The sequence below is a fragment of the Bactrocera tryoni genome, chromosome 5, assembly GCF_016617805.1.
Source record: "Bactrocera tryoni isolate S06 chromosome 5, CSIRO_BtryS06_freeze2, whole genome shotgun sequence".
In the NCBI taxonomy this organism is placed as follows: Eukaryota; Metazoa; Arthropoda; class Insecta; order Diptera; family Tephritidae; genus Bactrocera; species Bactrocera tryoni.
In genome coordinates, this window is record NC_052503.1 from 24,791,849 (window position 1) to 24,807,033 (window position 15,185).

The 15,185-nt window shown below is 35.3% G+C and overlaps 1 protein-coding gene across 3 annotated transcripts in view; it reads right to left on the bottom strand.

The window, feature by feature from the left end:
* The window catches only part of LOC120776681 (integral membrane protein GPR155), a 47,530-nt gene that overhangs the window by 31,357 nt on the left and 988 nt on the right, over nucleotides 1-15,185 (bottom strand). The window lies entirely within an intron of this gene.

A 15,185-nucleotide genomic window follows, 5' to 3' on the forward strand; every position in this document is an offset into this window, starting at 1 on the left:
TCCAAGACTCATCGCGAGTAATAAGACGTTTCATGACATGCTGATAGTAGGAAAGGTTAACGCGTTGCTGTTTTTCGAAAAAATTTAGTGATTTGGGAACCAATCGTGCTTTCCCTTTTCTTAGGTCCAAGTGAACTTTCAAAATGGTTTTTACTGATTCTTCCGATATTCCAACGATGCCAGTAAGATCTCTGACTGTTAATCGTTGATTCTCAAGCACCAATTCCTTTTAAACGATTAACATCCACAAAATTCTTTTGATTCCAGAAAAGATTCAAAGGAACAATAAGAGAAAAATAGCAAACCACTATAAGAAACGATTTCTCTAAAGGACAGTTTAAATTGCTTCTAATGCGAAATCAAATTCTAATAAAAAAAAATCAACCTTCTGCAATATTTTCTAAATAAAACATTTACTCACCACACCCTAAACGTGAGTCTTAAACTAGAGCAATGCAGGAGTATAGATATTTTAGATTAATTAATTATTTATAATATATTTAATATATGCATAAATACCAGACAACTACGACCCCACACAACTGTCACATTTTGAAGTGTGTATTTCCGAAGATAATTTATAGAAATTCATTATTTCATAACACACCATGATGGTATGTACAAGTATGTCAATCCAACGCAGCTAGCAATCAAATGTTAATTATTTATTTTATATTCTTCTTCTATTGATTGAAGCTGTCACTTTGTCTCACTTTTTACTGTATTTGTAAGCAAATAAAAAATATTTAATTGGCACAATTGCGGCTTCAACAATTTTAATTATAGGAATATATATATTGTTTTTATATATATATATAAATTGACTGACAAATGGCAAATGTGATTAACAAGAAACGGATTTACACATTTATTTTCTATTTAGTATGCTGAATGCATATTTAATTTGCAATATATATATCTGTCCATATACATTTATAAATATATGGTAGTAAGAACGGTGCTGTAATATGCTAATAGTTTATACAATCACTGAAGAACTCGTAAAAATTACTTACTGCATTCAATGAAAGGTGCTTACAGACTGTAAATAAAAAAAATTAAATTAAATTACAGTGCTGTATTTTACAACTCTTACCAAGAATAACTCGCTTGCTTCTCTAGAACTTCACTTAGTTTGTCTTAAGCTACAGACAAGATAAAGTGTTGGTTTTTGAGGTAAGCGGTGTGACAGGTGGTGAGGTAGGAGGCGTTTATGAGGTGTGAGAATTGATTACTGCAATAATACTTCATCAAAGTGGTATAACAACTTCTTATTCTATTCGTGATTATGCCATTATTTGCCACTCCAAGGTTCAGAGAAGGTGAAAGAATTGATGGTTGAAGTGTTACCTCACCAAAGTGGTTGGTTTTCCGACTGACTTTGAACATGCTCACCTTTTGTTATTAAGCCATTTTTTCAATATTCCGAACAGGCGTTGGAGACCTACTGTCCCTGTGTGGTCTTTATGAGTGTTTTCCATTTATATGGAGTGTAAACTCTCATCTTTTTTTCGCGCAAATATGGCGAATTTTGGTCTGAAAAAGTACTCTTGCGGAGACTGTCTTTTCATTATTTCAATATGAAAAAAAACATCAGCCGAAAGTCATTGTATTTTGGTGGAAGTTTATAGCAAACATGCTCTAACTCAACGAACGCGCCAAAAGTGGTTTGAACGATTTAAAAATGATGATTTTGGCTTGGAGGACAAAGAACATGCAGGGTGACCAAAAATGTTTGAAGATAAGGAACTGGAAGCAGCATTACATTTAATTTATTTCCAAATACAAGAAGAGTTCGCAAAAACTTTGGGCGCCTCTCAAACAGCCTGTTCAAAACGGTTGAAAGTGGCTGGATACATTCAAAAACATAGAAATTGGATGCCTTTTGAATTGGAGTCAAAATACGTTGAAATACATTTATCTTCTTCTTCTTTATAGGCGTAGACCCGCATATGCCTTATAGCGGAGTTTAGAACATCGCGCCAGTCGATCTTCCTTTTCGTCGCCGTTTTTGCCGCCAATTGGAGATTCCAAGTGTAGCTATGTGCTTCTCCACCTGGTTTTTCTAGCGGTGTGGCGGTATTCCTTTGCTTCCCCGGCAGGTACTGCGTCGAATATCTTCGGAACTGGAGTGTTTTCATCCATTCGGACGACATGACCTAGTCAGCGTAGCCGCTGCATCTTAATTCGCTGATCTATCTCAATGTCGTCGTATATCTCGTACAGCTCATCGTTCCATCGAACGCGGTATTCGCCGTGGCTAACGCGCAAAGGACCATAAATCTTTCGCAGAACTTTTCTCTCGAAAACTTGCAACGTCGACTCATCCGTTGTTGGCATCGTCCAAGACTCTGCACCATATAGAAGGACGGGAATTATGAGTGACTTATAGAGTTTGGTTTTTGTTCGTCGAGAGAGGACTTTGCTTCTCAATTGTCTACTCAGTCCGAAGTAATACCTGTTGGCAAGAGTTATTCTGCGTTGGATTTCAAGACTGACATTGTTGGTGGTGTTTACGCTGATTTCAAGATAGACGAAATTATCTACAACTTCAAAGTTATGACTGTCAACAGTGACGTGAGTGCCAAGTCGCGAGCGCGACGACTTTTTGTTTGATGACAGGAGATATTTCGTCTTGCCCTCGTTCACTGCCAGACCCATTTCTTTTGCTTCCTTGTCCAGCCTGGAGAAAGCAGAACTAACGGCGCGGGTGTTGAGGCCGATGATATCAATATCAAGAACGCCCTCACTGGGCTTGAAAAAAGGTATCGAAACTTGGCCTGCTGTTTTTATAGCCATCAGGCCGGCACAGTTCTTTTGGGACGGTATCGACAAATCGCCAGAAAGCTGGGAAAATTTTATACCTTCAGATGGGCAAAAACAAACTGCCCAATTGTTCTAATAATGGGTAGAGTGTGAAATTAGAGTGAATTATCATATTTTTCTTCTTTCATTTAACAGATGGTAAGGGACTAAAGCAATTAACGACAAAACTGAAGGCAATTATTTGGGAATATTTAATTCCATACGGATAGATTTAGGCCGTGACTTCAATCCTTAGTAATATGACGACTACACTGATTTCAATTTCACCATTTTTTCATTAAAAGGAGATGTCTTAAAGAAAATTCTAATAGTGGATTCAGCTTTATGTATAGAGGCCTATACAATTAGTATATTTAAGGTTTTGACGAACGAAAATATTTCGAAACTCGACATTTTAACGATTTGTTACAGTAATTTTTTCAGACATCTGTAGTGTCTTATTTGTGGTTCCACTTATGTAAGCGCACTGTAGCTTAAACCCTCCTCATGGGTTCACTGATTTCAACTTCATTTTAAATAATTAATTCGTATTAAGACAAAAATATTGAAGCCTTCATTATTTAGCCATTAAAACACATTTCAGTTAAATTTATTCACCATTTTGCTAAGGCTTGGTTTACTGGAACCCTTTGTCGAACTCTTTGAAGTTGTCACAGACAATCAGCAATCATTAAGAATGGCAGATAAAGCTTAAGTACACAAGTCCCATATGTTCACATATAGATATACATACATATGTGTTCAACTGATCATCAAAAGGCATTGCTTTAACCACAACTCAATTGAATGGTCACAATTATGCATTGCTCTTGCAGAAATTACACATCAAAAGTTGCGTGAGTGATGCAGCATGCAAAGCAGACACACCCCACCTCCTCGTGTCTATGTCTTTGCATGCTGAATGGGAAGGTTTGTGCTGATTGACAGCGCATGTGAGGCGCTGCTGACAACTGATACAATTATTCAAATCAAAGTACAGCAATAAAATATAATTCGATGCAATTACCTGCTATGACTTCATATATACATCTACATATGTTTGTTTACATATGGGCAATATAATGTTGCCTATCAGAGTTGGGTATTTTAATACAGAAAACTAGTCTCAGATTTTGCCACAGTTTCTAGAACAAGTTTGAGTCACTTACAACACGTGGGCGTGGTATTTAGTGACAGTGATAAAATTGTAAGTGAACCACACGTGTAAACTAATCGGGGAACTACAAGGGTGTATACAGTACGTAGCTAATTTAAGGAAATCTAATTTCACGCCGTCAAACAGTTTGCGATATTTTCATACAAAAAAATGATTCCAATTTGTTACAGAAAAAATAATGAAGTAGCCTATTTTTTGGTTTTGTTACTTCGGAAATTTTACGGTACTTAGCATATGAATGGAATGTAGAGCAGCTTGGCGACGACCAACCCCTATGTGACTGCCAGATCTTTCTGAAGAGCCTGCTGAACGGCAGTGAAAGTGTAACATTTGGAGATGCCGAACCCGATTCACCAAACGATGACATTGAAATAGATTTTCCATTGCCTACTACGATGAGGTGCGAATACCAATTATTCGCCTGAAGAACAAAAAAGCGCGAGGGGCCGATGGATTACCGCCCAAGCAGTGGATCAGCGTCTTTGCAAGATATAGTCCGAAGAAAGCATGCCTCGAGTGTGGTCTGCCTAATGCACTAAAACGGGGGCCCTACAATGTGCGTCAATTACCACGGGATAAGTCTCCTTAATATCGCATATAAGATCGGGCGTAGCGTGTGAAAGACTGTAGCCCACCGTCAACAAACTATTAGGAGTTTATCAGTGTGGCTTTAGACTCGGTAAATCTACTATCGAACAGATATGCACCATGCGCCAAATCTTGGTAAAGACCCATAAAAGGATGATCGACACACACCTGCTCTTCGTCGCTTTTAAAGCCGTCTTCGACAGCACGAAAAGGAACTGCCTCTATGTCGCTTTGTCTGGACTTGGTATCTCCGCAAAGCTAATACAGCTATGTAAGCTGGTGTTGAGCAACACCAAAAGCGCTGTCAGGATCGGGAAGAACCTCTCTGAGCCGTTCGATATAAGCGTGGTTTCAGACAAGCGAACTCCCTATCGCGTGACTTCTTCAACCTATTGCTGAAGAAAATCATACTAGCTGCGGAGCTAAATAGAGAAGGTATAATCTTCTAGAAGAGTGTACAGGTTGCTGGGTATGCCGATGATATTGATATGGTTGGCCTCAACAACCTCGCTGTTAGTTCCGCTTTCTTCACCCTGGAAAAGGAAGCGACGCAAATGGATCTGGTAGTGAACTAGGGCAAGATGAAATATTTTCTGGCATCAAATAAAAAGCCATCGCATTCGTGACTTAGCTCACACGTCACTGTTGACAGTCGTAACTTTAAAGTTAATTTTGTCTATCTTGGAACTGGCATCAACACCAACAACAATGTCAGCTCTGAAATCCAACGAAGGATCACTGTTGCCACCAGGTGCTACTTTGGACTGAGTAGGCAATTGAAAAGTAAAGTCCTCTCTCGACGAACATTTACTAAAATCTGGAAGTTTCTAATCATTCCCGTCCTGCTATAAGGTGCAGAGGCATCATCATATGAATCGTCGGCCTTAGGAGTGTTCGAGAGAAAGGTTTTGCGGAAGATTTATGATCCTTTGTGCATTGGCAACGGCGAGTACCGCAGTCGATGGAACGGTGAGCTGTACGAGATATACGGCGACATTGACATAGGTCAGAGAATCAAGAGACAGTGGCTGCGCTGGCTAGGTCATGTTGTCCGGATGGAAAAGAACATCCCAGCTTTAAAGGTTTTCGATTCAGTACCCGCCGGTGGAAGCAGGGGAAGAGGAAAACTTCCACTCCATTGGAGGTATCTCTAATTGGCACCGAATAGCGAAGAAAAGAAACGACTGGCGCGCTGTTATAATCTCGGTTATAACCGCCTAAACGGTGTTTATGCCAATAAAGAAGAAGAAAAAGAGTTCAGAGTGACTAGTTGTATTACCAGTATACAGGAATTTTAAGCAACAACAACACAAATAAGACTCCTATGAAAAATCATTTTAATTATTGTTATTAGCACAAACAGTAACTAATTAATTTATGTAATAAATTTAAAATAATAAATTCAAATTAAAAAATATAAATATTAAATAACCTGAATATAATAATAATTTATATTATGTATGTATGTATAATACACCCTTTTTACTTGCATAACATAGACTATAATAAAACTAAGCGGATCTTTATTAAGAAAAGCCTTGCAAATTAAATAAAATTAAGTTAATTATTAGTTCCTGATAAATATGTATTTTATTACGAGCTATTATGAATTTCACAATAATAAAAATTGTTTCAATACATATTTTTATACCCTGAACAGGGTGTATTATGTTTGCTCCGCAGTTTGTAACACAAAGAAGAAAGGAAACGACGGAGACCTTATAAAAATATACATGTAAACGAACAGCGTGACGAGCTGAGTCCATCATTCCAACTGACAGATCACACTGCAGACCCAATATGGAAAACTTTTTGATTTAAGAAGGGTATTATAGCTACGGCGCAATCGAAAAAACTTTGTTTTGTTTACTTTTAATTTTTTAAATATTAAAAATCAACTAACTAGGTGCTTACAAACAAATCACTGGCAATTTCGCAAACATCTAATTGCCTGCGCCTAGTATTTCTCACGCTCAATTTGGCTAATTAAAGGAAATTAGCTGTATTATTTATACACAATCATGTTAACTGTATATATACGATTTTATAACGAAGATATGTGCTATTACACCTTTGTTGTGAAATACTAATATAATTGAGTTTTGTTATTTAATAAAATCAAATTATTTTACTTTCATTTTTTTTTAGTTTATTCCCGGTGATTTGTTCCGCTAGGTCAGGGTTTTGGAGCCAGGTATATCATTAACGAGCAGATTTTAATCTTTATTTTGGGAAATATACATCGAATGTGGAGAATCTTTTTAAGTTTCTCCAATTAAAGTAATTAAAATTTTACCAAAAGGAGAAATTTGATTTTTTTAAGATGAAGATTATGCGGGGATCTTTTTAAAAATAACATATCTACTATTAGATTTAAGCCCGAAAAACTACTCGAATCCAGGTAATTTGAATGTATCCTCTTTATTGGCGTTGACACCGCTTATAGCCGAGTTTACAACAGAGCGCCAGTCGTTCTTCCTTTTCGCTGTTTGACGCCAATTGGAGATTCCAAGTGTAGTAGGGTCCTTCTCCACCTCGGCTTTCCAGCAGAGTGGAAGTCTTCTTCTTTATCTGCTCCCCGCGGCGGGTAGAGAATCGAATACTCTCAAACGGGAGTGTTATCATCCATTCGAACGACATGACCTAGCCAACGTAGTCGCTGTCTCTTAATTCGCTGAACTATGTCAATGCCGTCGTATATCTGGTACAGCTCATCCTTCCATCGACTGCGGTATTCACCGATGCCAAAGCTCAAAGGACCATAAATCTTCCGCAGAACCTTTCTCTCGAAAATTCGTAACGCCGAATCATCAGATATTGTCATCGTTCATGCCTCTGCACCGTATTGCAGGTCGGGAATGATGAGTGACTTGTAGACTTTGGTCATTGTTCGTCGAGAAAGGACTTTACTTCTCAGTTGCCTACTCAGTCCGAAGTAGCACCTGTTGGCTAGAGTTATCCTGTGTTAGATTTCCAGGTTGACATTGTTGGTGGTGTTTCCTAAATAGACGAAATTATCCACGGCGCTAAAGTAATCGCTGTCAACAGTGACGTAGGAGCCAAGACGCGAGAGCGAAGACTGTTTCCTTGATGACAAGAGATACATATTTCGTCTTTTCCACGTTCACAACCACATCCATCTGCTTCGCTTCCTTAGCCAGTCTGGAGAAAACAGAACTAACGTCGCGATTGTTGAGGCCAATGATATTAATATTATTAGCAGCCGTACATTCTTATAGAAGATTTGACCTTCTTTATATAACCGGTATTTTTTAAAGTGTGGTTTTCAATGAGGCAACATTTTTTTGGAATTTTTGTTAGGAAAATAATGGTCCAGTTCGTTCCGCCTAGTGTTCGGTCAACATAATCGCCTGTAGTTGATAGTTAGTGATTCGAACAGCCATAGATCGGTTTCACACATAGTTTGCTCTAGCGGATAATGCGCATCTTCAGAGACGTCGTGGACTGTGCAACGAAGACACTATTACAGCTGTGGAGCAGAGTATCGAAGTGGGTACATCTTCAAAAAGTCATTGTTTGGTCACAGAAGAAATTATTGGTCTACATTTCTACAAAAAATGAAGGCGGTAATAATATTACTGTCAATGGGGAACGCTTCAGAGTCTTGGTTAATAGTGCGATTTAAAAACGCTGGATTTTTTTTGGGTTATGTGAAGTCGTTTATCTACGCAGTAAAGCCTGAAGCAATTGACTCCTTTGAAGATAGCGACGCACTATTGCTGACATAAGGCCCCAATTGATGCAAAAAGTAAGCGAAAATTCGGCCTCACGGTTGGAATGCGAGTCAGTCGAGGCGGTCAGTTGCTCGAAATCGTTTTTAGAACATAATAGCAATATAATAAACATTATTATTAACATTGAATGATATGCGTTTTATTTCTTTTTTAAACCATCTGTCATACCATGTATATTAGGGTGGGTCAAAAGACCGAATACTTTTTTTTAGTACTCTGTAAACTGGTTGATATACACCTCTAATAAAGGCTTTCCAAGTATGAGCTCGTAATTGTAACGGGAATGTCCTCCGCCTAATGGTTTTCTATATTTTTCTTACTATCAAATAGAAAAAATTTTATCTCGCTTCCAACTATGTAAGTGAAAAAATTTTCAGTTTTGCGGATTTTCTAGGAAAACACACAAGGTCTATAAAGATTTTTTTCGTAAACCGACCCGTTTAAAAGAAGTGAACTGTTAAAGTTTGACTATTTTAAAGACAGAAAATATTTTCATAAGTATTTTATAATTCAATAAACAAAAGAAAATAATTTTAAGTTGCAAAGCTCATAGTCTTGTATGAAATTTTCTGCTATTCAAAACTTTCCTATTTTTTTGACCCACCCTAATATTATATATAGCCATATATGTGTATACGAGGGCCTTTTACGTGTCGTTCTGTTGACAAATGCAAATTGATCAGTTCATAAATTAATCGAACATTAAAATACCATTTTGCTTACAGAAAAAAATTCAAAATATTTACAAAAAAGTAGTTCCACATTACTCCGGGGTATAAATATTGCATTAGTGAGAAGTAACTCAAACAAGGTAAAAAAGATAACAAATTAAAGGTATTCACACAAATTGTGATAAAATATTTGCGGCTTATATTCACCTAAATACATACATATGTACAACATATAAAACCATATACATATGTATATAGATGTATCCAATTCAATAGTCAAAATGTATACATTCATTCGGTCAACATTTGTCCTTCACCAAGTTCACAGTTATACTTACTTAAAGTTTAGTTTGATCAATAAATTTGCTGTATCAGTGAAAAAATCCGAATACCTGTACAATTACACACACATACAATGCCATATATATATCTAAGTATATACTTAAGTCTACTATTTCTGTGCGGCAAGCATTTTTTTTCGAAATTAAATCGAGTTTAGAATTGTGTAAATGCAATCATGTTGACATGCAACTTGGATATTGCTAATAGTATGTTAGGAATTCTGGAAAATTTTTGCTGTGATTCAAAGTTTTTGCTGAATAAAGTTTCATTTTAAGAAAGCAACGCCCACATTATTAAACATATGTACATAATTTTTATTAATATTCAACTAAATCATGAACTTATGGCATACCTTGTATTCTTATGAACTCACTTTTAGATTTAAACCGTTATTTTGTCCTTAATTGGCGTTTATTTGGAGGCATATGAATAGATCTACATCTGTGTTACTAGGAAATAGTATAAAATACTTTTAATGAGCTCGAAGCGAGATCGCATTTCATAATGGTCAAGGCCAGTCGATATCGCAAATGTATAAATTAGACGACATTGACCTGATCTAAGGCCTATGGAGGTGCTGCTCCAAGTGAAAAAGTGAAACAACGTGCGTGATTGGTTTCTTCGCTTCAAAATTGGCTAACCATTGTAATATACATATGTATGTCCTCCGTGCAATGAGTCTCCGCAAGACACTGGCCACCTTTTTACATGCCCCACAGACCCCACTCATCTGACAATCCTCTCCCTTTGATCCGACCCCGTCGAAACAGCACGTTTCTTGGGTTGGATGTCTTCAACGGCATCTTAGCTAATCCTTATCATCCTACCGGGGATTGAATACCCGTTACAAGAACAACAACAGGCACGAAAAAGTGATTCTGCTGCATGACAAAGGCCGGCCTCACGTTGCCAAACCCTTTAAAACCTACCTGGTACCATTTAAACAGAAAGTCCAACCTTATCTGCCAAATTCCCCAGATATTGCACGGTCCGTTTATTATTTGTTACGTTCAATGGCACATCGCCTGGCTCTAAGCCTTTCCACTAACATGAAATCGAAAAATGTCTTGATTCTGGGATAGCGTCACAAGATGAGCAGTTTCACCGTAATGGTATTTCAGATGACAGAATATGTATATAACCTAAATTTTTTGATTAAGACATAATCTTTGTATTTTGATCCAAGGTATTTTCAGATAACCAAGTGTCACCAATTAAAAATTTTTATACTCTGCGCCTGATATGTACTTCTTTAGTTTCTTAGATATCGATCAGATATTTTGCATACGTCTTTTTCTCTCCGAGAAACTACTCATTTGTCGAAACGAACGACTATATCTTATAGCTGTCACACAAACTGAGGGATCAAAATCAAGTCCTTATATGAAAAACTGTTTTATTTGGGAAGATATCTTTACGAAATTTTGCATGGATGATTATCTAATGTAACGGTATAATCTCCAAACAGCTATAGGACCACTATAGGATGTAGCTGTCATACAATGTGATCAATCAAAATCAAGTCTTTGTATGGGAATTTGTACCATGATTTATTGCCCAAGCGAATCAATAGTTCAGATTGGACCACTTTAGATACATTCATACAATTAAGAAACATCTGCAACAAAATACAAAATATAAACAATTTTGTAGCATTTACAAGTTCCAAACAGCAAAAGAAAGAAAAAAAAACAATAATAATTAATAACTAAAACATAAATAAACGATTTGCAACACTTCTAATAAGAAATTGATTATTACAGCAATAAATCCTATATTAAGCACCGTTACATACCACTTTTCCCCTTTATAAATAAATTAGAAATGCAATTATTCGCTAAAATACTCGCCAACAGCATTTTCAATTGCTCAAGATAACGGAAAGTGCAAGTGTCAAGCTATTATAACATTGGCAACAACTGTCTCGAGTAGTTAAATTGTTAAATAATAACCGTTATAACACTTTTATACACATAAATACAAAATGCATTCACAAAAAAGCGACTCACTTTACTTTATCGCATTCAGTGAACTAGAAAATTGACCCATAAATTGGGACGAGTGCCGGCGAATGAACGCTCTGACGAGTCAAATTAATTCGTTTCACTTTATATTCAATTTAAGCGGAACTTTGCCTTTGTGATTCCGCGTTATCACGTGAAAATAATCTCACTACGGATTATTTAATTGAAATGTTTCAGTGAAACAATTTTTTAGAGATAAGTGAAAAATGCCTAGGCGCATATATGCACAAATATATACATATGTACATATCTATGTTTTGTATGTATGTTTGAGCGTAAGTGTTATTATATTTACTTATTTGTATGACAGGTAATTGTATACAATGGAAATTATTAAAAATAAATTAATCATATTTGATTTACAAGTCTATAAACAAAATAAATTTACAATGCTTTGCTAGACAAAGAAGAAACATTTATTTTTATAGTTCATTGACACTTATTTTTTTTTTTTTATTTGAGTTGAAAGTGCGTACTCTTTATATATTTGTATATGTGTATATTTATGTATACGTACATATGTACATACATATGTATGCCAATTGTTTAATGACCGTTATTAGTTCCGCTGAGCCCCAAATACACAATTAGTAGTGTTGTAAACATTAGTAAAATTCGAAATTTTGTTATTAAAATGAAAACAAATAGGAAAGAGTTCGGAGCTAACCAAACAAGTTATTCAAGCATTGTTTTGCAGACGTTAACGCGACGCAGTTTTTAGAAAAAATTCTATGAATTTGGAACCAATCGTGCTTTTACTTATTTTAGGCCCATATGATCTCTCAAAATGGTTTTCACTGATCGTTCCGATATTCGAACGATGCCAGTAAGATCTCTGAATGTTAAACGTCGATTCTCAAGCACTAATTCCGATATTTTATTGCCGTGTTGATCATCAGTTAATGTCCGTTTTGAACGTGGTTTGTCATCAACGCGTTCTCGATCCTCTTTGAGATTTCATTTGTACAATCAAAACCACTTGCTCGCGACAAACAATTATCACCGATGGCCTTTTCAACATTTTGAACGTTTCGGCACCAGAAATTTGGTTCCACACAAAAAATTTTATGGAGTTTCTTTGTTGAATAATTTTACTCATAGAAAAAATCGCCGAATGCACTTTATGTACTTCAGAAAGACAAGCGTATACAAAACACTAATGAATATTTTGCACAGATGTTACTGACAGTAGTCATACCAACATAAAAAATATTTGGAGCAATTGTTTTCGCGCGAGATTTAAATAAAAATGTCTAAATATTATATTAACAACTCCCGACACACACAAAAAGTGGAAAAGACCCCGCGCCACTACAAACACAGTTAAGAGATTATTTAATAACATTACTGTCATGTGGCCCAACCTTTCCCCATTTAATTGCATTCTCCAACACTTTAAATATTACAACAAAAACAATGAACGTAAGCTAATTTAAATACAACTGCATTTGTATTGGCTTTTACTATGAGGAAAATCACTATTATCAAGTCAAGTTAAGTGCGACCGGTTGGTTACTCACCGCATTTGATAAGCGCTTTATTGTAGCAACAACAAAAATTATACATTTATTCAACACCTCGATGGGTAATTAGAATGAATAAACGATATAGAAAGCAATTGCCTGATTTTTAGTTAGCCATTAAAGGCATTAGTTTATGCATAAAATGAAGTTTTTAGCAAATTATTTACAAATAAAATAATTAGGAGCAGCAGAAAACCTATAGAAATTTGTTAACAATATATTAACATGCGATCGAAAACGATATATTACTCTGTTTATACAAAGATGACAAGACAAGCAGCGATAATTTGTATAAAGTTATAAGACGTGCCTTAATAACGTGAGAAAAGTTGGAATTAATTGCTTTGCATTCTAAAACCTGATATAAGTATCAATTACAACAAAACATCGCAAAACAAATGCAAAAGCAAATTTAATACTTTTTAATTGGTAAAGAAGAGGAAGGAAGTTCGTGTTGTATAACATAAGGGTTGTAAACAGAATTATTATTAGGCTCTAAAGTTTCATAAATTCTTTACATTATTAAACTTGAAGCCTGCCAGCAACTGTATTATTAAATAACATGTTTAAAGTATAATTACATAACTCAATAATTCTTTCACTTTACTGCATTTATTTAATAAGCTTTTTATACCCTGAACAGTATATATTAAACTTGCAACCAAGTTTGCATCACACGGCAAGTAACTTCCGAGACCTTATACAGTATATGTATATATGTATGTATACATGATCAGTGTAAGGAGCTGCGTCGATTTAGAATGTTTATCTGTCCGTATACACGCGAACTAGTTCTTCAGTCAGTTCCTCTTTTCCCTCAAGAAGCTGCTAAATTGTCGAAATCGCCGCTATCCGACCACTGTGGCATATACATACATAGCTGCCATATAAACTGAAAAATCAAAGCCAAGAACATGCTGAAATCTCCTAATAAATTATTCAGACGGTCTTTATGGCATACACTCAGCAAGATCTGGTATGGAATCATTTGAATTTGCGTAGTACTCGTAGTAGTATTACAGCCTCGGTGCATCCGTTAGTTAACGTTTTTTCTTGTTATTGTTGTTGTTTATTGTTTGCCTATATATAGTGATCATCTGTTATTATTGTTTACTAATTAATACATACATTTTATTTTGTTTATTTTGTAAGTTATAAAAATATCACACATATTTTAAAATAAGGAAAATATTACCGATAATTCAAATAATATACATTTATACATATGTGCACATTTAATATCAAACGTTGGAAAAGCCTTAAATTGAAGACTTTGATGAAAATTCTTTTCAAATGAAACCAATCTCACCAAAGATAAGCCAAAACAGACACTCTGTCCTCTGCTACGACGCCCAAGCATGCACCTGTCTTTACAACAGCGCGTCTATTTTTATACAAAGAACCTTTTATAAGTCTTCTTTGTTTCCATGGTAATTAGGTGTACGTACATAATATGAAAATATCGGGATGATTTTCTAAAGACTAAAGACTAAAACCATAATAATATTCCCCGTTCCCACGGCAGTCTAGTCTACATAACCAAAAGTCGGCAAAACGTTTGAAAATTATTTCGCACTTGGTTTCTACAACAACATACATCATATTCTTTTCTACTTTATTGGCGTAAACACCTCTTAGGCGGTTATATAGTATAATTATATTCCATACACAAATAAAGAACGACAGGTTGTCATATATAAGTATATATAAATCAAATATTTTTTTATTTTAGAAATAATAACTTTTCTATTTTAAATTTTTAAATTACTATGATACCGCTTATTTTCGGAAGCCATCAAATTTCGTTTAATATTTTTTCAATACTACTAAAGCATTGCGTTGTTATCACAAATAATATTCGTAATAAGTTCTATTAATATTTTATCTTCCAAATATTATTTTTAATTATATGTATGTATTATAAACCACGTAGGATCTGATTTGGTTATCTGCGCCATATCTGTACAGTTCTTTTACGCATGCTTTAATAATTATACTAAGTATGACCACTTTATATTTGCGTCAAACGCCCACCACAAAAGGAATTTATTTATCAAGTACAATCACTTCATGCAGAAAACCCTTTTTGCGTAAAAATATAAAACCACTTTCGCAACAAAGAATTTATTGATATATCAAAATTTTTATGTAGATATGCACAACATGGTTATTGCAAGAATATATGCAGTGGAAAGCTGTGACAATTACTTCAGGGTTTTAGAATATGAATTTTCTTTGTTCGTGGGTGTACAACCCACTCCTCCGATTCTATTTAACTTTCACTTTTAGCACCGATTTAT